Raw genomic sequence first — 27,894 nt, forward strand, 5'->3', positions numbered from 1 at the left:
TGTTAGAAATCTATCCACATTTACTTTTCGTTGAGTAGGCCTAATGACAGAAAAAGCACTAGCCTATGACAATCTACTATCCACGTAGTACAAAAAGTGTAACTATTCTATTGGTCAACTTGTCCTTCTGTGCGAGAAAGAAGAATTCCAAACATAGTCTGGGACAGTTGTGAGATGAAATAGATCCCAAAATAACACAACCACTTGCATCAAAAAAAATGTTTTTTAAACAATGAGGCTGAAGCAACAGATCAGAAAGTTTAGCTTAAAATGTTGATAAACTATTAGGCTATTTCTTTACATTATAAGCTCAGTAACGCTATAAGCATGAATCTTCAAAAATGCAATCAATTAGTGGGACAATACCATTCTCAAAAGTGACTGTAAATGCGAATACACATGTAATACTTTATTATAAAGGTGCATTTTTATCGTTAAATTTATCTTACCCCAAACATATTCAATCAATCCCTATACCAGTCTGCTGTTCCCACATGCTTCAAGAGGGCCACCATTGTTCCTGTTCCCAAGAAAGCTAAGGTAACTGAGCTAAACGACTACCGCCCCGTAGCACTCACTTCCGTCATCATGAAGTGCTTTGAGAGACTAGTCAAGGACCATATCACCTCCACCCTACCTGACACCCTAGACCCACTCCAATTTGCTTACCGCCCAAATAGGTCCACAGACGATGCAATCTCAACCACACTGCACACTGCCCTAACCCATCTGGACAAGAGGAATACCTATGTGAGAATGCTGTTCATTGACTACAGCTCGGCATTCAACACCATAGTACCCTCCAAGCTCGTCATCAAGCTCGAGACCCTGGGTCTCGACCCCGCCCTGTGCAACTGGGTACTGGACTTCCTGACGGGCCGCCCCCAGGTGGTGAGGGTAGGCAACAACATCTCCTCCCCGCTGATCCTCAACACTGGGGCCCCACAAGGGTGCGTTCTGAGCCCTCTCCTGTACTCCCTGTTCACCCACGACTGCGTGGCCACGCACGCCTCCAACTCAATCATCAAGTTTGCGGACGACACAACAGTGGTAGGCTTGATTACCAACAACGACGAGACGGCCTACAGGGAGGAGGTGAGGGCCCTCGGAGTGTGGTGTCAGGAAAATAACCTCACACTCAACGTCAACAAAACTAAGGAGATGATTGTGGACTTCAGGAAACAGCAGAGGGAACACCCCCCTATCCACATCGATGAAACAGTAGTGGAGAGGGTAGCAAGTTTTAAGTTCCTCGGCATACACATCACAGACAAACTGAATTGGTCCACTCACACAGACAGCATTGTGAAGAAGGCGCAGCAGCGCCTCTTCAACCTCAGGAGGCTGAAGAAATTTGGCTTGTCACCAAAAGCACTCACAAACTTCTACAGATGCACAATCGAGAGCATCCTGGCGGGCTGTATCACCGCCTGGTACGGCAACTGCTCCGCCCTCAACCGTAAGGCTCTCCAGAGGGTAGTGAGGTCTGCACAACGCATCACCGGGGGCAAACTACCTGCCCTCCAGGACACCTACACCACCCGATGTCACAGGAAGGCCATAAAGATCATCAAGGACATCAACCACCCGAGCCACTGCCTGTTCACCCCGCTATCATCCAGAAGGCGAGGTCAGTACAGGTGCATCAAAGCTGGGACCGAGAGACTGAAAAACAGCTTCTATCTCAAGGCCATCAGACTGTTAAACAGCCACCACTAACATTGAGTGGCTGCTGCCAACACACTGACACTGACTCAACTCCAGCCACTTTAATAATGGGAAATGATTACTTTAAACACTTTAAACAATGCTACCTTATATAATGTTACTTACCCTACATTATTCATCTCATATGCATACGTATATACTGTACTCTATATCATCGACTGCATCCTTATGTAATACATGTATCACTAGCCACTTTAACTATGCCACTTTGTTTACATACTCATCTCATATGTATATACTGTACTCGATACCATCTACTGTATCTTGCCTATGCTGCTCTGTACCATCACTCATTCATATATCCTTATGTACATATTCTTTATCCCCTTACACTGTGTATAAGACAGTAGTTTTGGAATTGTTAGTTAGATTACTTGTTGGTTATTACTGCATTGTCGGAACTAGAAGCACAAGCATTTCGCTACACTCGCATTAACATCTGCATGTGACAAATAAAATTTGATTTGATTTGATTTGAACTTGAAACTCACACACCGCCTATGTATGCTAATTAGGATCTACACCGGTTGTAAAGCAGATTAATGTGCTTAATTTTAAGAAGTTACTTGGCCATTTTAGTTGTGATACAAACCTTATCAAAACATATAGGTCTATGGGCTAGGCTACATGAGGTGTGCAACTATGATTTTAAAAAGTTGCAAAAAAAGGCATGTGCTGTTTCTTGCCTTACTGCACACAAGCTGGGAATCATTCACAAGTGATAGGCTTATATTGTCACCCATCAGACTATTCATATTCTTCTTTAATCTTCTTGTCTTTACATATAAAAAAAATATGTGTGAAATTAGTTTTGATTTAGAATGGACCATTATCATGCACCTGTCTTAGAACAGGGGCAGGGGAAAATAATACATGTCATCTATGCACTTAATTAAATAGCGAATAGAGGACACCTTCCCATGGTTAATTTTCATTCCAGACAGTTAGGTTATACTCCTGTTGTATAGCGAAGCAGTGTGCTTAATACTAGGAAAGCTGAGAAATAAATATAGTAGGCCTAGCATATAGAAAGTTGATGGGATCCTCCTCTTTTTAACAGAGCCCATCTCAACTCTGTCTCACCAAATTGCATAGCCTATAGAATTGTTGTTAAACATGAGCTCATGGGCTCTCATGAAGTGTTCGATTTGATTTCCGATTACATTTGCATTGATGTCAGTGAGAAGAGGGACAATAGAGTGCTGAGTACCAGGCAGTTAGCAAGTTTGGTAGGCTACTAATGACCAACAGCAGCATCAGAGCTTGGAGAAGCCTAGTTACCGTGACTAAACGGTCACATGGAATTTGACTGTGGTCATAACTCGTGACCGCCGGTGTGGTGGTAATATGGTCACTGTAACAGCCCTACCTATGTAGTGTGTGTGTGTGTTTGTGTGTGTGTGTGTAAAGAGCCAGTGTAAGAGAGTCAGTGTAATAAAAGGGGGTCAATGTAAGCGTCAGTGTAATAGCAAAAACCATAGGCAGCTCATGAGTTTAACATTTGGGGAAGCTTACAATTTATCCTACATTTCAACCAATCTGTGTACCAGTTATGACTATTTTAATATTTCCTTGGAACAGTTTCATTTCAATAATAACATTTCCGTTTTTCAAAATCATTGTCACGTGGTTAATCATAAAATTCTGAATTAAAATGACAAAAATCTAAAATTTCAAATTCACCTATGGCGAGAGCACTAGCCTCTGTCATACGGACACATTGACATACTGTGATCCATTGGCGGCTAAAGAAATGAGAGCATAGAACTCAGAGATAGCCTATAGGCCAATGCAGCAGTTGGCCTATAACGTTCATCATCGACTAAGTAAAATACAACAGCCTAAAGCCGACAAATTAAAAACAGTAGAAAATATCCTGATGAAAATTAATTAATTTATATTTTTCACCTGTCTGCCATCCTTTGTATCTGCCTTGACTTGAGCTTAGTGAAATTCAACATTGTATCAAATTATCGCAGGGTCCGGCCGAAGCTGTCGCTAACCAACTTGCATTGTATCAACTAGCTTATTCCGGGCCCTCAATGTTTCCTGCATCATTTAATGACGTTTCCACTGCATATATGATATCATCAGATCATGATATTTTGTTTTGTGATGATTGAGGCCGGAAGTGTTGGAAAAAATGTTCAAATACTGAGGAACAATCATTCGCAGTGGATGTAAAGAAAAACAGACTTTATTGACTTGTGTGAGGTGAAGAAAAAAATGTGTGGTGTACGTGGTGAGTTAAGACAATCAGAAATGAGACATTGTCAAGTGGGCACTTGATGCACCATATCTTCTCCACAACCCCCACCTCTTCATGATGCAACATTTGAAATTATACTCCAGACACATTATCTTCACTGACAGCCACAACTCAAACAGATAGAACTATTGCCACAAGCAGTTCCCAAACACACGTGTGATTTGAAGCAATCCACAGCAATGTTTTGAAAGAAGATAATGAAGCTATGTGGCTAAGTCATGCTCCCTGGTGAGGTATTTTGCATTATTTTATATAGACAGGAGTAATTATTGTAAGGTTCTGTATTTGTTTTCTTAGTCATCCTTGTGTTCTTGAACGTAGCCCACAGGCCTGGGACCACAATTCCTGCCTTCTGCACCCGCCTTTTTCTTTTCCAATTCTCAAGAAGCTGAAACCAGAGATCTGTATATGACGAGATCAAATCAAATCAAATTTTATTTGTCACATACACATGGTTAGCAGATGTTAATGCGAGTGTAGCGAAATGCTTGTGCTTCTAGTTCCGACAATGCAGTAATAACCAACAAGTAATCTAACTAACAATTCCAAAACTACTGTCTTGTACACAGTGTAAGGGGATAAAGAATATGTACATAAGGATATATGAATGAGTGATGGTACAGAGCAGCATAGGCAAGATACAGTAGATGGTATTGAGTACAGTATATACATATGAGATGAGTATGTAAACAAAGTGGCATAGTTAAAGTGGCTAGTGATACATAAGGATACAGTCGATGATATAGAGTACAGTATATACGTATGCATATGAGATGAATAATGTAGGGTAAGTAACATTATATAAGGTAGCATTGTTTAAAGTGGCTAGTGATATATTTACATCATTTCCCATTATTAAAGTGGCTGGAGTTGAGTCAGTGTCAGTGTGTTGGCAGCAGCCACTCAATGTTAGTGGTGGCTGTTTAACAGTCTGATGGCCTTGAGATAGAAGCTGCTTTTCAGTCTCTCGGTCCCAGCTTTGATGCACCTGTACTGACCTCGCCTTCTGGATGATAGCGGGGTGAACAGGCAGTGGCTCGGGTGGTTGATGATCTTTATGGCCTTCCTGTAACATCGGGTGGTGTAGGTGTCCTGGAGGGCAGGTAGTTTGCCCCCGGTGATGCGTTGTGCAGACCTCACTACCCTCTGGAGAGCCTTACGGTTGAGGGCGGAGCAGTTGCCGTACCAGGCGGTGATACAGCCCATCAGGATGCTCTCGATTGTGCATCTGTAGAAGTTTGTGAGTGCTTTTGGTGACAAGCCAAATTTCTTCAGCCTCCTGAGGTTGAAGAGGCGCTGCTGCGCCTTCTTCACAATGCTGTCTGTGTGAGTGGACCAATTCAGTTTGTCTGTGATGTGTATGCCGAGGAACTTAAAACTTGCTACCCTCTCCACTACTGTTCCATCGATGTGGATAGGGGGGTGTTCCCTCTGCTGTTTCCTGAAGTCCACAATCATCTCCTTAGTTTTGTTGACGTTGAGTGTGAGGTTATTTTCCTGACACCACACTCCGAGGGCCCTCACCTCCTCCCTGTAGGCCGTCTCGTCGTTGTTGGTAATCAAGCCTACCACTGTTGTGTCGTCCGCAAACTTGATGATTGAGTTGGAGGCGTGCGTGGCCACGCAGTCGTGGGTGAACAGGGAGTACAGGAGAGGGCTCAGAACGCACCCTTGTGGGGCCCCAGTGTTGAGGATCAGCGGGGAGGAGATGTTGTTGCCTACCCTCACCACCTGGGGGCGGCCTGTCAGGAAGTCCAGTACTCAGTTGCACAGGGCGGGGTCGAGACCTAGGGTCTCGAGCTTGATGACGAGCTTGGAAGGTACTATGGTGTTGAATGCCGAGCTGTAGTCGATGAACAGCATTCTCACATAGGTATTCCTCTTGTCCAGATGGGTTAGGGCAGTGTGGTTGAGATTGCATCGTCTGTGGACCTATTTGGGCGGTAAGCAAATTGGAGTGGGTCTAGGGTGTCAGGTAGGGTTGAGGTGATATGGTCCTTGACTAGTCTCTCAAAGCACTTCATGATGACGGAAGTGAGTGCTACGGGGCGGTAGTCGTTTAGCTCAGTTACCTTAGCTTTCTTGGGAACAGGAACAATGGTGGCCCTCTTGAATCATGTGGGAACAGCAGACTGGTATAGGGATTGATTGAATATGTCCGTAAACACACCGGCCAGCTGGTCTGGGGATGCCGTCTGGGCCTGCAGCCTTGCGAGGGTTAACACGTTTAAATGTCTTACTCACCTCGGCTGCAGTGAAGGAGAGACCGCATGTTTTCGTTGCAGGCCGTGTCAGTGGCACTGTATTGTCCTCAAAGCGGGCAAAAAAAGTCATTTAGTCTGCCTGGGAGCAGGACATCCTGGTCCGTGACTGGGCTGGATTTCTTCCTGTAGTCCGTGATTGACTGTAGACCCTGCCACATGCCTCTTGTGTCTGAGCCGTTGAATTGAGATTCTACTTTGTCTCTGTACTGACGCTTAGCTTGTTTGATAGCTTTGCGGAGGGAATAGCTGCACTGTTTGTATTCGGTCATGTTACCAGACACCTTGCCCTGATTAAAAGCAGTGGTTCGCGCTTTCAGTTTCACGCGAATGCTGCCATCAATCCACGGTTTCTGGTTAGGGAATGTTTTAATCGTTGCTATGGGAACGACATCTTCAACGCACGTTCTAATGAACTCGCACACCGAATCAGCGTATTCGTCAATGTTGTTGTCTGACGCAATACGAAACATGTCCCAGTCCACGTGATGGAAGCAGTCTTGGAGTGTGGAGTCAGCTTGGTCGGACCAGCGTTGGACAGACCTCAGCGTGGGAGCCTCTTGTTTTAGTTTCTGTCTGTAGGCAGGGATCAACAAAATGGAGTCGTGGTCAGCTTTTCCGAAAGGGGGGCGGGGCAGGGCCTTATATGCGTCGCGGAAGTTAGAGTAACAATGATCCAAGGTCTTTCCACCCCTGGTTGCGCAATCGATATGCTGATAAAATTTAGGGAGTCTTGTTTTCAGATTAGCCTTGTTAAAATCCCCAGCTACAATGAATGCAGCCTCCGGATAAATGGTTTCCAGTTTGCAAAGAGTCAAATAAAGTTCATTCAGAGCCATCGATGTGTCTGCTTGGGGGGGGATATATACGGCTGTGATTATAATCGAAGAGAATTCTCTTGGTAGATAATGCGGTCTACATTTGATTGTGAGGAATTCTAAATCAGGTGAACAGAAGGATTTGAGTTCCTGTATGTTTCTTTCATCACACCATGTCACGTTAGCCATAAGGCATACGCCCCCGCCCCTCTTCTTACCAGAAAGATGTTTGTTTCTGTCTGCGCGATGCGTGGAGAAACCCGTTGGCTGCACCGCCTCGGATAGCGTCTCTCCAGTGACCACGTTTCCGTGAAGCAAAGAACGTTACAGTCTCTGATGTCCCTCTGGAATGCTACCCTTGCTCGGATTTCATCAACCTTGTTGTCAAGAGACTGGACATTGGCAAGAAGAATGCTAGGGAGTGGTGCACGGTGTGCCCGTCTCCGGAGTCTGACCAGAAGACCGCCTCGTTTCCCTCTTTTTCAGAGTCGTTTTTTTGGGTCGCTGCATGGGATCCGCTCCGTTGTCCTGTTTGTAAGGCAGAACACAGGATCCGCGTCGCGAAAAACATATTCTTGGTCGTACTGATGGTGAGTTGACGCTGATCTTTTATTCAGTAGTTCTTCTCGACTGTATGTAATGAAACCTAAGATGACCTGGGGTACTAATGTAAGAAATAACACGTAAAAAAACAAAAAACTGCATAGTTTCCTAGGAACGCGAAGCGAGGCGGCCATCTCATATCTCCACCCTAACAATGGGAGTCTTTGTCCCAAAAGCGGGAAGGCAGGTGACAAGCTGAGGTCTTCATATTGCTTCCATAGAAATGTATTGGGCTTGTACTGGATAGATTCTGGCGAGAGTGAGCCCTCTCGCTTCACCTCTTCCTTTCTGCTAAAGATATATCACTGGAGAAAGCATCCAAGCAAGCGAAACAGCACCCCTCTACATGTAGCCTGTGTATCTGATGTTGTCTGGCCAGAAATAGTATGACATGCCATGCCATTGGTCCAGACAGCATCAGATACATGGTCTACACATACTGAGACAGAGGGGCGCTGTTTTGCTCGCTCGGATGCTTTAACTGAGATTGATGCCTTTCTGTCGATGTACGTCTCGGTCAATTAAATGATCAATATTTGAATATTTTATTTGCATGGGCAAGGAGGTACGGTAGGGTGGGTCAGGCCCCATAAAATCTGCCTATAACGCCGGCCATGGCCTTACGGCAGTTGCCATACCATACAGCCAATCAAGATACTCTCAATGATGAAGCTGTTTAACTTTGAGGATCTGAGGTCCCATGTAAATGATTTCAGCCTCCTGAGGGGGAAGATGTGTTGTTGTGATCTCTTCATGACTGTCTTGGTGTGTTTGGACATGAAGCTCTTGACCTGCTCCACTACAGCCCTATCGATGGGAATGGGGGGCGAGTTGACGTTTAGGTTATAGACATGTTTTAAAGTTTTCCAGTGTATGAGTCAAAGAAGAGTCTAGGTGCTTTTTTGAGCTCTCCTATCTGCTGTTCAGGAAATTAAGCAAGCACGGTTTTAGTTGTTTTGTTTGGAACACAGTGCTGCATCTATGCCATCTATGCCATCACAATCCAAAAATGGCCCATTATAAATTGCAATCTGGTTCAGGTGGGCATCATTTCAAACCTTGTTCTATTGCCAACATGAGCTAAGTTATAATTGTTTGTATATATCTAGGCAAGTCAGTCAAGTACAAATTCTTATTTACAATGACGGCCTAGGAACAGTGCCTTGTCCAGGTGCAGAGCGACAGATTATTAACCTTGTCAACTCGGGGATTCGATCTAACAACCTTTCGGTTACTGGCCCAACACTCTAACCACTAAGCTACCTGCCGCCCCATATGCTCTTACAGTGTTAGGCTTTTACAGGCCAATTCAGAGAAGCAGATATACATTTTGGGACACATGGAAAGGATTCATGTGTGCATTCAGTTGCGTGTTCCGTTGCGAATTTTCTACACAATAGACAAACATTCTATTCAGAACAATCCAGGGTATGACGCCATGTCATCTTGTAACTGTACATCAAACATAGTGATCATAAACGTTGACACTATATATGAGTTTTATAATATAGAAATGTGAAGTGCACATTTGGACTCATGGGTGTTTGACTTGCTTGTAACATCAATTCGGTATTTATTATAATTTCCAATGTCTCATCTTTCAAAATACATTTAATTTACAGCATTTTCTTCACTCAGACAATTTTTTGTTGTTGCAAAAGTTGCCCAATTAGCAGGAGGGGTGGGGGCTTGATATGTGCGGTTCTCATGTTCAGAACGTCTTTCAGTCAAAACCATACAGTGCTGTGAAGCGCAGAGCCTGAGCTCTGACGTAATGCATAGCATGTTACTGTACAGCCACTGCTTTCCAATTTATAAGCTTATCAGTGCCCAAATCGGAAATGTTTAACCCTTATATTGGTTATGAGTGTAAAGGGTTAACCACTAGGAATAAATGCCTAAACGGTTAACCATAGAGTTGTTTCTGTTTTAATCCTGTAACCAAGCTGAATCCATAATACCTCAAATTTCGAAGGGAAACTGAGATCTTGTGGCAGGACACACACATAGACTCTTTCCACCCTCAGATAGGGCGGCCGTGGCGTGGAGTGGTGATAATGAAATGGCGAGGCTTGGCAGGACCAGATGTGTGTGTGTGTATGTGTGAGGTTGGGTAATGGTTGAGCGCTGCGGGGGGAAGAGGACATCAAAGAGAAGCTGTTTAATGTGTAGAGAGGCTGCACTGCAAGTGGTCCCAAACAACTTCTTTTTTCTTTCCTTTTTGTGCTTTTTCTTTTCAGTTTAATGGCTAAACTGGAATGTCGGAGGTGTTGTCTACAGTTTAATGAGGGTTTTTTAGTGCTTGCAAGTCCTACAAAACTAACTAGAATGGCCTGGTGTGGCAGGGATGCATTTGGGGTAATTAAAAAAAGACCCTACAGCTTAAAAAATAAAGACTACATGTTCACATAGCAGACATTGGGCCTAGGGCCTTCGTCTATTACAGGCAGGTGCTGAGGTAATGGCCCAGAGAAAGGGAGAGAGAGCGGAGAGAGAGAACAAGAGGCGAGACAGACACACACAGAGAGCAAGAGAGTCACAGAGAGAGCGAGAGTGAGAGAAAGAGAAAGAGGGAGAGAGACAAAGAAAAATAGAGAGAGGAGAGCGATTGAGACAGAGATAGAAAGTGAAAAGGGGAGAGTCAGAGAGAGAGAGAGAGAGAGAGAACCGTTAGTCCCTCCTGTGTTATTAAAAGGCAGGTTCATTCATGTCAACAGGAACTTCCTGCCTGGCTCGGTTTGATTCATCACAAGGGATACGCCAGGCAAGGCGCCTGCTACCTTAGTAGACTGAGTAACCAGAGAATGCCAGGCTGGGCCAAGGGAGTCTAACCACTCATCCACACCACACAGGATGGAACACACCGAATGTGTAGGGGTTACATAATTTAGCAATGTAGTCTTGGGGCTCTATTTTAACAACCTAATGCAATGGTAAATCTAAGCGCAGGCTTAGGTTCCGGGGTGTGACAGAAATATTGTTGCTATTTTCACTATCACAATTATCCGCACACTTGCTGGCATTGGCCCTAGAGGGCTGAGTTTTGATGAATAAACAAGTTGTAGGTGTGTTGAGGCTTGGCCCCTCACTGTCCAATCAGAATGTGCTCTATGACAAAATAGTGTATTTGGTTGCTTCAAGTTGTGTATTCATGGTCTTTTATGTATTGCCCTGGAAACAACTCAAATTCCAATGTTAGTCCGATATAGTTTGTTAAGTGGCTTACAGAAACGAAATAACAAAATGTAGACCTATCTTTGCTAAACACATTAACTTGGACCTATTTGAGGTCCACATTGTGGCTTCAATAGCATTCACACTGATATAGGGGCTAGGCCTACTGTAAATTGCATTATGGCTGAGCATGGACATGCATTGTCAACAAGCAAGATTAAGCACAGCACCCGTCGAAAAACCAGCCATCATGAACCGAACTGAACATAGAAATAGTCACACACAACTAACATGGAGGAAACAGAGGGTTAAATACATTAACATGTAATTGGATAATGAAAACCAGGTGTGTAGAAAATAAATACAAAAACCAAAGACAAATGAAAGATGGATCAGCGATGGCTAGAAGACCGGTGACGTTGACCGCCGAACGCCGCCCCGTACAAGGAGAGGGACCGACCTCGGCGGAAGTCGTGACACTATGTCACACTTTCAGGCACCATAATTTCTCCCCGTGGGCATATAATATTAAAACACAGATTATGGATGGTGTTATGCAAATCCAAACTTTTCACAGTAACTGGACAATGATCCAATATAAAGATAAAGGGAGAATGTCCACTCTTCGTTAACTGCTCCCAAATAGGCCTATGTTTTATGAACATAATCGGAACCATTTTACAGATACCGTCACATTCACACATCTCCAGAAGTTGCATTGCAAGCGCGCCACGGACATTGTCCCCATAATACCAGTAAGGTGAATCATTCTAATACGTTTTGTTGTAAAAAAATTGCACAAAAAAACAAGCAATTCAGTTGTATATATTTTTGGGGAGGGGATTTTATTCCCGTCCAAATTGGGACCTGCATGCAGCTAAAATAATGTGGGCCTGCCGACAATGTAGATAAAAAGGGAATTTTTTACTCCTCTCAAACTTGATATTTTAATAAAGCTTTGGTGATTATTTCCAAGGGGTATCAGGATCCAAACCCTTAAATCGACAGTCTTGACTACTTCACAATTGTATTGGGCAGACAAAAAAAGCCTTAATTTAGAGGAGGGCATTTTTTAAAATCAAATTCAACTAATTCGATTTTAAAAATAGTTTTTTATGTTTCTAAACACGAAGTATACAGGCATCGAAAGCACATTAGGCGACTCTTGTTCCATGCGCCTATGGGAAGTGTGCGTCACGGCTGGATAGGCTGCGTTTCCACTGTCAAGAATAATGAAATAACCAACTTCGTTGCCACTAAAACATCCCTATTTAAAAAAAATGCCAACCTTTATTTAACTAAGCAAGTCAGTTAAGAACAAATTCTTATTTACGATAATAGCCTACCGGGGAACAGTGGATTAACAGATGTTTATGTCATCAACTCAGGGATTCAATCCAGCAACCTTTCGGTTACTGTCCCAACACTCTAACCACTAGGCTACCTGCCACCCTGGGTATACATGCAAAAGTTAAGGAGTGGGGAGTTATTCAGGATAAAAAAGAAACAGAATGAAGTTCAGCACAGGCACAATCCTAGAGAAAAACTTGATATAGTCTGCTTTCCACCAGACACTGGGAAATAAATTCACCTTTCAGCAGTACAATAACCTAAAACACTCAAGTGTTGGGAAAATTACTCAAACGTCATACTTGAGTAATAGTAAAGATATTTTCTATTAAGGTGACTCAAGAAAAAGTGAAAGCCACCCAGTAAAATACTACTTGAGTAAAAGTCTTAAAGTTTTTGGTTTTCAACATTCTTAAGTATCAAAAGTAAATGGAATTGCTAAAATGTACCAAGTATCAAAAGTAAAAGTAAAAGTATTAATAATTTCAAATTCCTTATAATATGCAAACCAGACAGCAACATTTATTGCTTCATTTTTAATTTATGTATAGCCAGGGGCACGCTACAACACTCTGACATTAATTTATAAAAGACCAACATCTTCCCGGACCCTGGGTTACTAAAAATGTTCCCAATGTGTGCAGCTTCTATAGGTGCCTCTATTCTACTGCTCCATGCCAATGCGCAAATGCGATGATATGCATGCAATGCTTTATTATAAAGTGATTTTTTCCCTCTCATGCGTTCCGGTTCCTCAGAACTCACCAGGTCAATCCATTCTCGTGCTCACTTTTTGGATTTACAAATTTAGCACTGTGCATAGGAAACGCTCCAGTCTGGTTTTAGACCCCATCATAGTACTGACACTCAACTGTTGAAGGTGGTAATTTGCCTTTTAATGCAGCCAGACCAAGGCTTTGCGTCTGTCAGGGCCAGATCAAGGGTCTGCATCTGTCCTCGTGCTCCTAGACCTGCTGCTTTCAACACCATCAATCAACACATTATTTTGGAGAGATTGGAAATCTGGTCTACCCTGACAAGTTATTGCCTGGATTAAATCTAATCTGTCAGTTCATCTCTGTAGATGGTTGGGCCTCTGACAAATCAATGATACGTTTCAGTTTTCCTCAAGGTTCCGTTCTAGGACCACTAGGTTAGCAAAATTTGAAATTGTGTTTTTTACAAAAGTAGTGACTCAGAGCTAGAAAATGGTTTAGCATTTAAACTACATACAGTTAAAGTATGAAGCTTACATACACTTAGGTTGGAGTCATTAAAACTCGTTTTTTTCAACCACTCCACAAATTTCTTGTTAACAAAATATAGTTTTGGCAACTTGGTTAGGACATCTACTTTGTGCATGACACAAGTAATTGTTCCAACAATTGTTTTACAGACAGATTGTTTAACTTATATTTCATAATTCCAGTTGGTCGGAAGTTTACATACACTAAGTTGACTGTGCCTTTAAACAGCTTGGAAAATTCCCGAAAATAATGTCATGGCTTTAGAAGCTTCTGATAGGCTAATTGACATCATTTGAGTCAATTGGAGGTGTACCTGTGGATGTATGTCACGACTTCCGCCAAAGTCGGTCCCTCTCCTTGTTTGGGCTGTGTTCGCTGGTCTACGTCACCGATCGTCTAGCCATCACTGATGCATTTTCCATTGGTTTTGTCTTCCTTCACACCTGGTTCCAATCCCATCAATTACATGTTGTGTATTTAACCCTCTCCCATCATGTCCTTGTCGGAGATTGTTTGTATGTATGTTCATAATTTATGTTTTGGTGCGCAATGGGTTATTGTACCCACTTTTATTTATGTTGTATTTTGGTTTAGTTTATTAAACTACTCCATTTATACCAAGTTTGATTCTCCTGCGCCTGACTTCCCTTCCCATATGTACATAAAAATATATGAATGAGTGATGGTACAGAACGGCATAGGCAAGATGCAGTAGATGGTATCGAGTACAGTATATACATATGAGATTAGTAATGTATGTAGTATGTAAACAATGTAAACAAGTATGTAAACATAAAAGTTGCACCTACACCTACAATGTATTTCAAGGCCTACCCACACACATTGTTACAGAATCTCCGACCACCTATGGAGTCAGCAGGAGAAGCTACCCCGGCCATGGAGGTGGAGGAGCGCGGTAAAGCTTCACCATCTGGCCGCCGCCATGGATCGCGTTGTCCAGACTATGGACCGCTGGGAGAGACGGGGAGTTCTTCCAGCACCTCTACCAGCACAACCGGGGTCTCTCTTGAGCGCCCCTTTACCGCCTGAACCCAGTGGGATCCGTCTCTCCATGCCACAGGAGTACGACGGGAGTGCTGCCTACTGCCAGAGTTTCCTCCTCCAACTAAACCTCTATCTGGCCACGGTCCACCCAGCTCCATCGGACCGTGTGAAGGTGTCCGGCCTCATCTCGTGCCTCACCGGGAAAGCCCTGGAGTGGGCCAGCGCCGTGTGGAGAGAGGGAGATCCGACGTTGGACCATTTTGAGGAGTTCACCCGCCACTTATATTTATGTTGTATATTGGTTTTGGAGTTTTTGTTAAGTTTATGAAATGACTCCATTTATACCAAGTTCGATTATCCTGCGCCTGACTTCCCTGCCACCTACACACACGTTGTTACAATGTATTTCAAGGCCTACCTTCAAACTCAGTGGCTTTTTGCTTGATATTATGGGAAAATCAAAAGAAAAATCAGCCAAGACCTCTGGTTCAACCTTGGGAGCAATTTCCAAACACCTGAAGGTGCCACGTTCATCTGTACAAACAATAGTGCGCAAGTATAAACACCATGGGACCGCGCAGCCGTCGTACTTTGGTGGGAAAAGTGTAAATCAATGCCAGAACAGCAAAGGACCTTGTGAAGATGCTGGAAGATGCTGTTTGGCCATAAAGACCATTGTTATGTTTGGAGGAAAAAAGGGGGAGGCTTGCAAGCCAAAAAACACCATCCCAACCATGAGGCACGGGTGTGGCAGCATCATGTTGTGGGGGTGCTTTGCTGCAGGACGGACTGCTGCACTTCACAAAATAGATGCCATCATGAAGTAGGAAAAATGCTGTGGATATATTGAAGCTACATCTCAAGACATCAGTCAGGAAGTTAAAGCTTGGCCGCAAATGGGTCTTCCAAATGGACAATGACCCCAAGCATACTTCCAAAGTTGTGGCAAAATGGATTAAGGACAACAAAGTCAGGGTATTGGAGTAGCCATCACAAAGCCCTGACCTTAATCCCATAGAATATTTGTGGGCAGAACTGAAAAAGCGTGTGCGAACAAGGAGGCCTACAAACCTGACTCAGTTACAACTTATCTGTCATGAGAAATGGGCCAAAATTCACCAAAATTATTGTGGGAAGCTTGTGGAAGGCTACCCGAAACGTTTGACCCAAATTAAACAATTTAAAGGCAATGCTATGAAATACTAATTGAGTGCATGTAAACTTCGGACCCATTGGGAATGTGATGAAAGAAATAAAAGCTTAAATAAATATTTCTCTCTACTATTATTCTGACATTGCACATTCTTAAAATAACGTGGTGATCCTAACTGACCTAAAACAAGGAATATATGGGAAATTCATTCTGTTTAACAATTTGATAAACTTGTAACACCACTTTTGATAAAATGTCCTTTTGAATGTTTTGGTAGATGTACTGGAGAGCTCTTCTTTGTCTACATCCATTCAGCATCATTCATTCACTTTAGCCTTAGCCCAAAACAGTCCAAAATAGCATAACTGGTGTATTTTAACACCAATAATCCCATCCGTTTAAAAATGAATATAGTATATGTCAATCTAGTTGCAACTAAATGCAACTTTCTAAACAATGTTTTGATTCTGTTCTACCTTGTTAGCTAGCTAGCTAATGTTAAGTTACTAAACTTAATTTAGGCTAAATTGTATTCATTATTACAGGAAAATAAACTCACAACAAGCTAATCATTTACAAGTTAATGGCAAGCTAATTAGAGAAATAGCTAACCAACATTAGGCTATAACTAGCAATGCAAATGGCTCTGAGACACGAATAATATTACTACACAGATCATACAGGTAACGTTATCTATCGAGCCAGCCAGCTAATATTAGCTAGATAGCTAACAGTACGCTTTAGCTTGCAATGAAAACAATTTTCAGATTTTTTTTTAAATGTATAAAATCTAAAAATGTAGCTATCTTGACGCTTTTCCCTCTCTTTCACAGATACCATGGTTGCCCTTAGTTTGAAGATATAATCCGGAGACTAGCGTTTTATACAACAGTTTTCTGTGTGTTCTCTTTTCGACTCCCTGTGCATATTTGCAATCAAACGGCAGAATATTCTTTATCTCCTCAGCTATCATACTCTGCTTCCTCCGGGCATTCCACTGATTTCAAAACTCTGTCTTCCAGAAAGTGGAACACTTTTTCAGTTATTTGTGATATCTTAAAAAAGCAGCTTTAGAAAGGATTACCTACACATACTGAGCAGCCCTTTGTTATAAACAGAAGCGTGCTACAGTGGTTGCTCCTTTAAAAGTTACGTTATAATGCAGCACACATTTTTTATGTTAATGTAAGTTAGTGCTAGTTTGACCACCAGAGGGCTTCTTTGAGAAGCATCTGGAATTACCAGAGAATTTAAAAACTTTTTTGTAATAACAAAGTATATGGGATTGATTTTAAGAAATTAGGCTTAATTAATTTGATTAATTTTATGGTGTTTCTATTCCTAGAAAAATGAAAAACGGAACACGGAACCCTCAGAGTTTCCGTTAGGATGGAATGGAAAATGTGGTGCTGTACAATGTGACGATCGGGAGTAGGCTACAGCACAAGAAGATTGGAGGATTCTAAATTGTTTGCCTTCATCAGACAACTTTGTTCCAATATTTCTGTAAATCAGTTATATTTCTTCCCATAGTAATTCGTTATGACTAAATCAACATCTGCATTTTGAAAGAGTATTTTATCATTATTTTATTAACAAAAGCATAAAGATGCTGATGAAGAAATGTAGAACTGTACAGTATATGCTTTAACATTTGGATAATTAAGCATTTAAAGCATTTTGAAGATATAATCTACCTGGATTTGTTTTAGGCTGCTGTGTAGAAAACATTAACAATTAAGAAAAATCCTGGAATGAGTAGGTTTGTCCAAACTTTTGACTGGTCCTTGCTTAATTAATTGAGCGTTCTGGCCATACAACGGCAGTCAAGCACCCAACGTTGGCTAGCTACCTCCAGACACAAATGAGACCACTCTGACCATTTTACTCGCCCTAGAAGAGCTGGATAGGCAGTTTTCATGTTAACTTATCTAGGGTCTGTGGGACGCTTGTTAATCCAACCGCTGTGTCAGATTTCAAAAAGGCTTTACGGTGAAAGCATACCATGCGATTATCTGAGAACAGCGCCCAGCAGACAAATCATTACAAACGGCTACCAGCCAAGTAGAGGAGTCAGTAATAGCGCTAAAATTAATCACTTACCTTTGATGATCTTCATATGGTTGCACTCATAAGACTCCCATTTATTCAATAAATGTTTGTTTTGTTCGATAAAGTCCCTCTTTATATCCAAAAACCTCAGTTTTGTTAGTGTGTTTTGTTCAGTAATCCACAGGCTCAAAGGTAGACAAAAAATCTGAAAAGTATCAGTAAAGTTCATAGAAACATGTCAAACGATGTTTATAATCAATCCTCAGTTTGTTTTTAGTCATAATAATCAATAATATTTCAACCGGACAATGGCTTCGTCAATATACAAGGAAAACAAGAAAGAAGTTCTCTCCGTCACACGCAGGAAACAGCTCTGGGGACTTTCCCAGACCAATCATTCAGAGTGGTCTTACTACCTCATTTTTCAGAATACAAGCCTGAAACAATTTCTAAAGACTGTTGACCTCTATTGGAAGCCATAGGAAGTGCAATTTGAGTCCTAAGTCATTGGAATCTGTATAGGCCGTCAATGGAAAACTACAAACCTAAAAAAAAAAGATTTTTCTCAGGTTTTCGCCTGCCATATCAGTTCTGTTATACTGTTAGACATTATTTTAACAGTTTTGGAAACGCTAGAGTGTTTTCTATCCAAATCTACCAATTATATGCATATCCTAGCTTTTGGGCCTTAGAAACAGGCAGTTTACTTTGGGCACGCTTTTTATCCGGAGGTGAAAATAGTGCCCCCTACCCTATTGAGGTTAATCAGAGCATTGGTCATTGTAACTGTGCTGCTGGAAACAATTTAATTACGTTTTTTTGCCAACATTTACTGACACCGGCCATATTCAACGGGTGTTGAGTGCTCTGAAATCGGAGTAGATAGCCAGAGCGAAATTACAAAAGCACCCAGATGTCCATTGAGAACGCACAACGACTATACCATTTAGCGAAACTAAAAATGGGAATAATCAAGTCAATAAACGTTGGGTAGTTAGATAACTATAGTTTTTATACTGTCAAGTTCGATGTATAATACTAACGTTAGGTAGATAGCTAACATACAGGTACATACTGCTGTAATGATAAGCTATGTGGTTCATGAGGACAGCAGAGCTAACAAATTGTCAGCCAACATAACATGTAAGGTAACTTATTTGAAAAGTCATTACTTTATTACATTGAGTAGCAATCTACCACGAGGACGCTCTCTATCGACTGCTTTTGGTGCACAGTCGATAGCGCGCTGGACTTCGGGCAAGAAGGTTGAGGGCTCAAAACCTGCTCCCTGCTTGTTTCATTTGAAGTCATGCACAATTATCCATGTATTATTTGGTTTATATTGCCCATTCATTGTCAGTTACAGACACAGTAGTGCATTGGGACCCAAAAGCATAATCAATGCTCTAACTCCCCTTTGGCTGTTAGGGCAAACCTGGTCTGTGATAGGATGGGGGGTTTTCACACCTAGCTAGGCTATTAGACTATTCTTTAGTAAAGGTTGAATAGTCTATTGTTCAGCTATTAGCCCCCTCCCCAACTTGCAACACATTTTTGTTACTTCCATCTCGTTCCTCGCCCTCTTCCACTTGTCATTCTCCGTCTGAGTGTCTAGCTTGTGGGCGTGCTGGCAGGATTATGGCAACACCTTCTGTGGTACATCAAGAATTTGCATAGCAGGTTTGTATGAAGGTCTGGATATTCACAGGCAAATTGTTATACGCTATGGAGGTACATCTGTGTCTTTTTGTTGAGAGCAAAGCTTTTTATTTTCATTTTCAATCAAAAATAAATGTTCTGATAGCAAAAACAAGGCTTCAAAGTAAAATACATTTTTTGTAATAGAGTGTAAAACTTACATTTTATTTCCCATTTTTTGAAAATAAAAAATGTATTTGAAAACAAAACAATTTAAATTTCGCAATCAAACAACCTCCATTTTGGCAATTTTTTTGAGTGTCAGTTTGGCTACAACCAATACTGATCAGCCTTTCTTTCCGACACAAAGGAAGTCATAGCGGACGCCTACGAAGGACTGTGTGATGACGGCATCTCAGGTAAGCAGCGCTGGGCGTTCTTCCGTCCAACTTCTACATAGCTAGTAGCTAGCTCCCACGATTCAGTGTCGGTTCACAACATTCTACTACTATATTACATACATACCGTAGAATGATAAATCATGCAATTATTATTCTCAAGCTAACCAAAAACATTAGCTATGAACACCTGTTCTTGCCATTTTCAGTTGAATTCATCTAACTTTCTTTCATGGCAACTCAGAAGCAGGCCATGTCCTATTTGTTTCATAGTCGATATATAATCATATTTCATGACAGTGTAACGGTTAGCTTTCTTTTACAGAAGGATGAAAGAACACAATATGTCTGTCAGGGAATGCTATTCTGATATGTCAGATGAAGAGTTAGTCCAGAAAGTCAGGGCCATTAAGGCAAAGATGCCTCATAAGGGCTTTAGAATGGTCAAAGGAAGTCTCCAAGCAATGGGCCATCGTGTACAATGGCGAAGAGTTAGGGAGTCTTTGCAGCGTGTAGATTGTGCAGGTATCATTGCCAGAATGATCCAGCTTTGTTGTATTGCTCGGCAAAGATACTCTGTTCCTGCTCCCCTGTCTCTCGTCCACATTGATACAAATCATACATTGATAAGGTACTAAGATGTATAAATGTCTCCATGAAATCTAAGAAGTTATTTGAACTTTTTTAATCTTACTTATTTGTCGACAAATTTTCAATGATGTTTTGGAGTTGTTCTTCATCAACCTTTAGGTTAATAGGTTGAACATTTCACTTCTTATTCCAATGCTTTTTTTCAAGATACAACATTGTCATCTTTGGCGGTATAGATGGATTTTCAAGGAAGGTCAGTATATTATTTTGTATACATATTGCATATTTCCTATCACCTAATGAACAACCACAATACCAGTCTGGTGTTAAGCGTAGGCTACCTCTTGTATAGATGTTCTATCTTGACACTGCGGCCAATAACAAAGAAGCAACTGCTTTTGGACACTTTATGGTTGTAGTCGGCGGAAATGGATGGCCTTCAAGGTAAATATTGATATAGTAGAAAGAAAAAAATGATTACTTGTATTATGCATATTGTATACAGTTACTTTCTGTATAAAAACCCTTGACATCTTCTTCATCAAACCTTGTAAGATTGCGTTCTGTGCTGTATTGACGTATCCTGAAAATGACATCTGCTGTTTTAGATTGAACGGTCATATCTCAATTCTTGTTTTCATATCTACAAAAAAATAAACTATTTTCTTTACTTTCAGAGTGTGAGCTGATCAAGGGGTCGAAAATATAGATATTGCCAGATGTATGTTCACTGTCTGAGAAACAGACCGTGGAAGCTTTATTACTGGCAAAAGTGTCCATAACCAGAGGTAATTAAACTGTTCCATTTTCTTTTTCTCCCTTCCTCTCTGCCTGTCTTGTTGTACGTGGAACCTGTCTCACATGCATTAAATAAAATAAATAAACCACATAACCACTCAGCCATTTTCACTGGACTATCAAGCCCCTGTTGCTGTCATGATTTCCCTGGGGGTTAGCCTTGCAATAACCAAGTGGTGAGACACATAGCCCTCTATATTTAAATGTTTCAGGTACACTCAGATAGGTGTCTGCGTCACTTCAGTCAGTAACCACTCACAATAGGCACACACAACTTGCATTTCTATAACCTCGGACCAACTTCACTGTTCATGGAGGGAGACCACAAGACCACAGAGATTAGCCCCCCCCCCCCCCCAAACCTTTTCTTTCTCTCTGTTAGAATGGAACACTTATGGAGACATGTTTGGAGTGCTGTGACATGTCAGTACTACAGCGTGCTGCAGAGTTTGGAGGAATAAGGTTACCTTGACCTGTCGAATTCTATCCACATATTCTGTGTGGGATATGTGTTCCTACCTCGTCTGCGGGCAGATCTGCAGCATTTCACAGAGAGTTGGAATAATCACCCTTTAAGTACAGTTACGAACCTGACACCTCACCAGCTGTGGCATATCGGAATGCTCCAAATACCTGTGTCTGAGCCAAACTATGCAGAGGTATGTGTCTGTGTGATATGTGAATGGCTTGACAGATCTTCCTTTAAGTTTATCATCACTAACACAGATTTGTTTGTTTTGAGCATTCCAGATTCAGTAGGTGGAGGACCTTCTTTATCAGGAGGATAATCTGGAAACTGGAAACACTGACAATGGTGTCATTGTTCCTGACATCTACTGAGGGTCTGCTGTGCTGCAACGTCAAGTGAACCCTACCACTGACTCCTCATCTTTTGTTCAGGGCATATACATGCATGCTCTTCAATTAGTTATGAGTCTCCAGCCTTTTTAGGTGCAGTCCTCACACACTTTGTAGGATATTGTTTTAGCCCCGGTGTCACTCTTGATAATGGCAAAAAAAAAAAAAAAAACATTTGGAGAAGGGTGAAAGGATAGCAGGCCCAGCTGTCAAAGTGAGAGAGTAGGCTATTCTGGATAGAGCAGGTACTTTTGTGTAGTCTATTTCTTGTGAGGTTTTCTGTCCTCAGATACAGAGAGATGTGAAAGCCTGTCTGCAGATTAATAAGAGGTCCCAAGGAAGAGCAGCAGTTCTCAGTTCTCAGTCCTGGTCCTGGGGACTCAAAGGGATGCACAGCTGATTCAAATGATCAAGTCATCATCAAGCTTCAAGTAGTATTTATGTATTCATTTGTGACACTATCCTTGATTATGATCCTGCTAGTGTCACATGCTACACATGCACATGCATCAATCTATCCAATGTTATCATTATTTGTTATCAGTGTTATTATTCTTATATTATACAATAAGTATTATTAAAGAGATGCTTTACATTGAAATACAGATAGAGATGTAGTAATCCCAGAGTTAATGATCCAAGATCAGTTTTGCATTTCACCTCCTGATGATTATGATGACTGACCGCGTTAGAATAAAAAAACAAAGCTTAATCATGCTCTCTCTCTATCCATCTGTCTCTCGTCTGCAGGTATGTTTTGATGTGAGAGAGGAAGCCAGTCCCGTCATCGTCAGATTGAACTTGTATTTATAATATTACAATTATAATGCATAACACCTGGATAAGGAACATATACACCTGGATAAGGACCGTTCAATAAAGCATTTAACATTCTCCACTGGTTGAAATGTAGTATCTCATTGGAATACCACACCTATCCTGTGTCCTCAGATTAATGCAGATGAAGGGAATTAGAGATGCATAGGAAGTGTACTGTACAGTTCTTTTCTGTATATATGAATTACAAATCAGCCTTTATTTAAATCATGTTTCTAGTCTATTGCATAGTTTCAATGTGTAATCATTGATGTCCCAGGAGCAGGAGTGGTAAACACTGTTGAAGTGTATAATTGTAATACATACATGCAGACACAGCATCACATTCAAAGAATGGAGTTTGACACACCTAGTATTGGATATGACTGAAAAAGAATGTCTCACAGACATTCATACATGTACATTAAATTTGCAGTAAATGCTTTAGCAAACTAGATTCTTTACATCCACTGTTTCACAAGATGACAGCCTGGTTTGCTGAGTCCCTAAAACATTAAACAACACAAATTACAAATTCATAATGTCATAACACTAGCTAGCTAACTTGCTTGTAAATTAACTTAATGACAAATAAATATGCACAATCGTTTGTCTCTACATTAACTAACATATTCCTCTCAATTGTAAATGTTTTGCCTGACTCGTTATGACGTTATATTTGCTTCCACTGTAATATTCTGTCAGCCATCTTTGCTGAAGAAAGTTACCAGGGACGGGTGGCTCGCGTCAAATTTGTCATTAGAACCACTCTATATGATTGGTCATATAAAAACCTTGGGACCCAAATTTATAATGAGTGCTCTAACTCCCCCTTACGGTGGCCTGGAGCAATGAAGCCGTGACGCTGAGTACCTCTAAGTCATGCGCTGTAAGCTCGCGACTTTTAAAAACTTATTCAGGATAGGGTCCTTTTTTTCTCAATTTCCTCCTGACTGACGTGGCCAAAGTAAACTGCCTGTTACTCAGGCCCAGAAGCCAGGATATGCATATCATTGATACCATTGGATAGAAAACACTTTGAAGTTTGTAGGAGAAAGTCCAAAGAAAAACCAACCGGACATGTTTTGGAAGCCCATGCTCTTCCAATGGAACGTATAGGGTCATATTGCATTTCCTATGGCTTCCACTAGATGTCAACAGTCTTTGTTCAAGGTTTCAGGCTTGTTTCTTCCAAAATTAGGAAGAATTATGAGTTTTAGTACTGGGACTCAGAGGTGGAAATCAGTCTGCATGCACGATGAAGAGGACGCACACTTTCCTATTGAACATACTCCGTGATCTGAGATGACAGTGTTGTTAACAAAAGGCTAAGCTTGTGTTTGAATATATTTATTTCATTTCATTTGCGATTTTCATGAATAGGAAACGTTGCGTTATGGTAATGAGCTTGAGGCTATGATTACGCTCCTGGATACGGGATTGCTCGACGCTAGAGGTTAAGGCACATGAAAGTTCAAGTTCCAGAAGGCATTTATACCAAAAAACACATTTTGATTAAAACAAATACATGTTCAAATGCCTCTCCGGTGAAGTAGTGATGACACTCAGCTGTACATTTCATTGAAACATGGTGGAGCCACAAAACTGCCTACCCTGGAAGCCTGTGTTTCAGACATCAGGAATTTGACGGCTGCAAATATTTTACTTCTAAACTTGGACAAAACAGATATTCTAGTTCTAGGTCCCAAGAAACAAAGCGATCTGCTGTTGGATCTGAAAATGAATCTCGGTGGTTGTACAGTCATCTCAAATAAAACTGTTAAGGACCACGGTATTACTCTGGACCCTGATCTCTCTTTTGATGAACAAATCAAAAATATTTCAAGAGCATTTCTTTTCCATCTTCGGGAACATTTTTTCCTAAAATGATGCAAAAAAGCTAATCCATGTTTTTGTCATTTCAAGATTAGACCACAGCAATGCGCTACCCTCCGGCTACCCGGATAAGCTAGTGCTAGTGCTAAATATAACTAGAACCCCAAAAGTTGATCATATTACTGCAGTGCAGTGCTAGCCTCTCTCTCCTGTTAAGGCTAACGGTTTTACTGCTAACTTACAAAAGCATTACATGGACTTGCTCCAACCTATCTCTCCAATTCGGTCCTGCCGTACCTACCTACACGTATACTATGGTCACAAGACTCTGGCCTCCCTATTGTTCCTAGAATGTCTAAGCAAACAGCTGGAGACAGGGCTTTCTCCTATAGAGCTCAATTTTTATGGAATGGTCTGCCGATCCATGTGAGAGACACAGACTCAGTCAACCTTTAAGTCTTTACTGAAGACTCATCTCTTGAGTAGGTTCTATAGTTGAGTGTAGTGTAGCCCCAGGGGTGCGAAGGTGAGCGGTAAAGCACTGGAATGACAAACCACCCTTGCTATCTCTTCCTGTCCAGCTCCCCTCGCTCCAGTGGGATTCTCTGACTCTGAACCTATTATGGGGGCTGAGTTACTGGCTTGCTCATGCTGTCCCTAGGTGAGGTGCATCACATTGTGCCAGGCTTTTTTTGCTATACTCGACTTGAGTGGGTTGAGTCACTGACCTGATTTTCCTGTCCGGTCTTCGTGGGCTGTACTACGCATTGTCTCAGGGTAGTAAGTTAGTGGTCTGTTGATATCCCTGGCAAAGTGGGTGGGGTTATATCCTGCCTGGTTGGCCCTATCCTGGGGTAACTTTGGAATAGAGCTACAGTGTCCCCCAACCACCCCTTTCTCAATCTCCAGTATCTATGTTGCAGTAGTCTATGGCCCGGGAGGCTGTCTTATCTGGTATACTGTGTGATCTTAGGTATGTTCCCTCTAATTCTCCCATCTCTCTCTCTCTAACCCATATTTACTTCTGAGGTGCTGACCTGTTGCACCATCTATAACCACTGATATTATTATTTGACCCTTCTGGTCATCTATGAACGTTTGAACATCTTGAAGAACGATATGGCCTTACTGGCCATGTACTTGCTGTGTCTCCACCTGACACAGCCAGAAGAGGACTGGCCTTCAGAGTTTGGTTCCGCTGTAGGTTTTTTCCTAGGTCTCCTTTCTAGGGAGTTTTTCCTAGCCACTGTTTCTTTACATCTGCATTGCTTGCTCTTTTGGGTTTTAGGCTGGGTTTCTGTATAAGCACTTTGTGACAACTGCTGATTTGCATTTGATTGACACACACACACTCTCTCTCTCTCTTTTACTGCATGCTGCTGCGCTGGCTGGGCCGGGCGGGCCGTCACGTTGCACAGAGAGCTTCATTATAGGTAACAAACCTGTGACCTCAGTCCCATGACACTGACACATCGCTGTGTACAAAAACACAGGAAGTCAGAGAGCGAGACAGATAGAGGGAGAGAGACAGATAAAAGGTGGGGGAAGATCCTTTTGTCAGTGCAAATATGTTCAAGTTGTCAGTTTACTTTAATCATTTGTGTGTGTATCAGTGTGTTTGGGGATGTGTTATTGCTCATTAGTGCATTTGGCATCATATATGTTTGGGTGATTGTGTGCAAGGGGGTGGTGTTTGTTTGTGAGTGTGTGTGTTCGTGTCTTTGTATGTAAATATCTGTGTGAGGATGGCTGTGTGTATTTGTTTGTTTGTTTGTGTCAGAAGAGGCCTGGATGCGTGATTGTTGTGTCTGTCGTGGGTTGCTAGTTACTGACATTTAGTCAAGTGTCAATATATGGATCCCCAACAGGAAATCGGAACTCCAGTCAACTCCTACACTCTCTGGATGCAGGTAGCAGCAATTTGCACTCAACAAGATGTACCTCCCTTTCTGTTATCATCCGGCCTTCAGTTTTCCATTACCTATCCTCTTCTGCCTCTCTGACTCACTTCCTCCCTTCCTCCCCTTACTGCCCTCAAAGGATGTCATGGGATGCTGAAAGGAAGCCAAATATAACCACAACAGTTCACATGACCGCTAAACAAATGCTGCCATTCATTCATGCACTCCCAAACAGAAGGCAATAATGGATCATATCATGTAATGTATGTGTGTGTGGCCAATGTCTTGTCTCATCTTACCTTGAACAGGGGTGTCAAATGTACGGCCCGCAACCTCATGATACATTCTAATGAATAAAACCAAATGGAAACTGTAAAATGATAATGGACCTAAATTCATACAGTTAATTGCCTGTGTCCAGTTCGCTCATAATCACCGGAATGAAAGCTAGACAGTCAGGGAGCATCGAAAATTCCCAAAACTATGAATAGAGAACAATATTTTACTCATTTTGACCTCATTGAAGACAGAATGCAGCCCCCGGGACAAAATTAGTTTGACATCCCTGTTGTAGAATCTTCTTATTGAAATGACAGGTTTTTGACAGAAGGTGAAACAGATTTGAATCCGTCCAGTTGACCTCCGATACAGTACATAACTGGTGTATTTTTAGTCACTAGTGAAAGCAACCCGTCTGACCAGTTGCCCATATATGGCATTGTTCTGTGACTCAGTGCATGCGCCATTGGATCTGGAGGTCAAATGGTTAATGAACGAGCAGAATGATATATTTTTTCCTCATCATACAAGCAATACATTTATTATTATTTGAACCATATTTTTTTCATATTTTTTTTAAAACTCAAGATACGAACGTACACATACTGTAAGAACAAAAATGACATCTCATCTGCCCAGACCCGCATGCTTACACCCCCATCCATAGTGCCTGCATTATTGTTTGCCACTTGGCCTTAAATTGTATCAATTCGTTTTTCTCGGACGCCCATGCTATTTCAATAATAAATCATTTGATTTTTCCATTGTGTTAGTTGATTTCCACGTTTTTAGTATGCGTTTTTTTCAAGATGATTGATGGTCTGACCAATCGGAATCCACGCTTCAAGATTGTTTTGATCACGCGGACTGGGATATGTTCCGTGTAGCCTCCGAGAATAACATTGACGAATACATTGATGCTGTGACTGAGTTTATCAGGAAGTGTATAGGAGATGTTGTACACACTGTGACTATTAAAACCTACCCTAACCAGAAGGCGTGGATAGATGGCAGCATTCGAGCAAAACTGAAAACGCAAATCGTCGCGTTTTAACATGGCAAGGTGACTGGGAATATGGCCAAATACAAGCAGTGTAGTTATTTCTTCCATAAGGCAAT

The sequence above is a fragment of the Oncorhynchus mykiss genome, chromosome 1, assembly GCF_013265735.2.
Source record: "Oncorhynchus mykiss isolate Arlee chromosome 1, USDA_OmykA_1.1, whole genome shotgun sequence".
In the NCBI taxonomy this organism is placed as follows: Eukaryota; Metazoa; Chordata; class Actinopteri; order Salmoniformes; family Salmonidae; genus Oncorhynchus; species Oncorhynchus mykiss.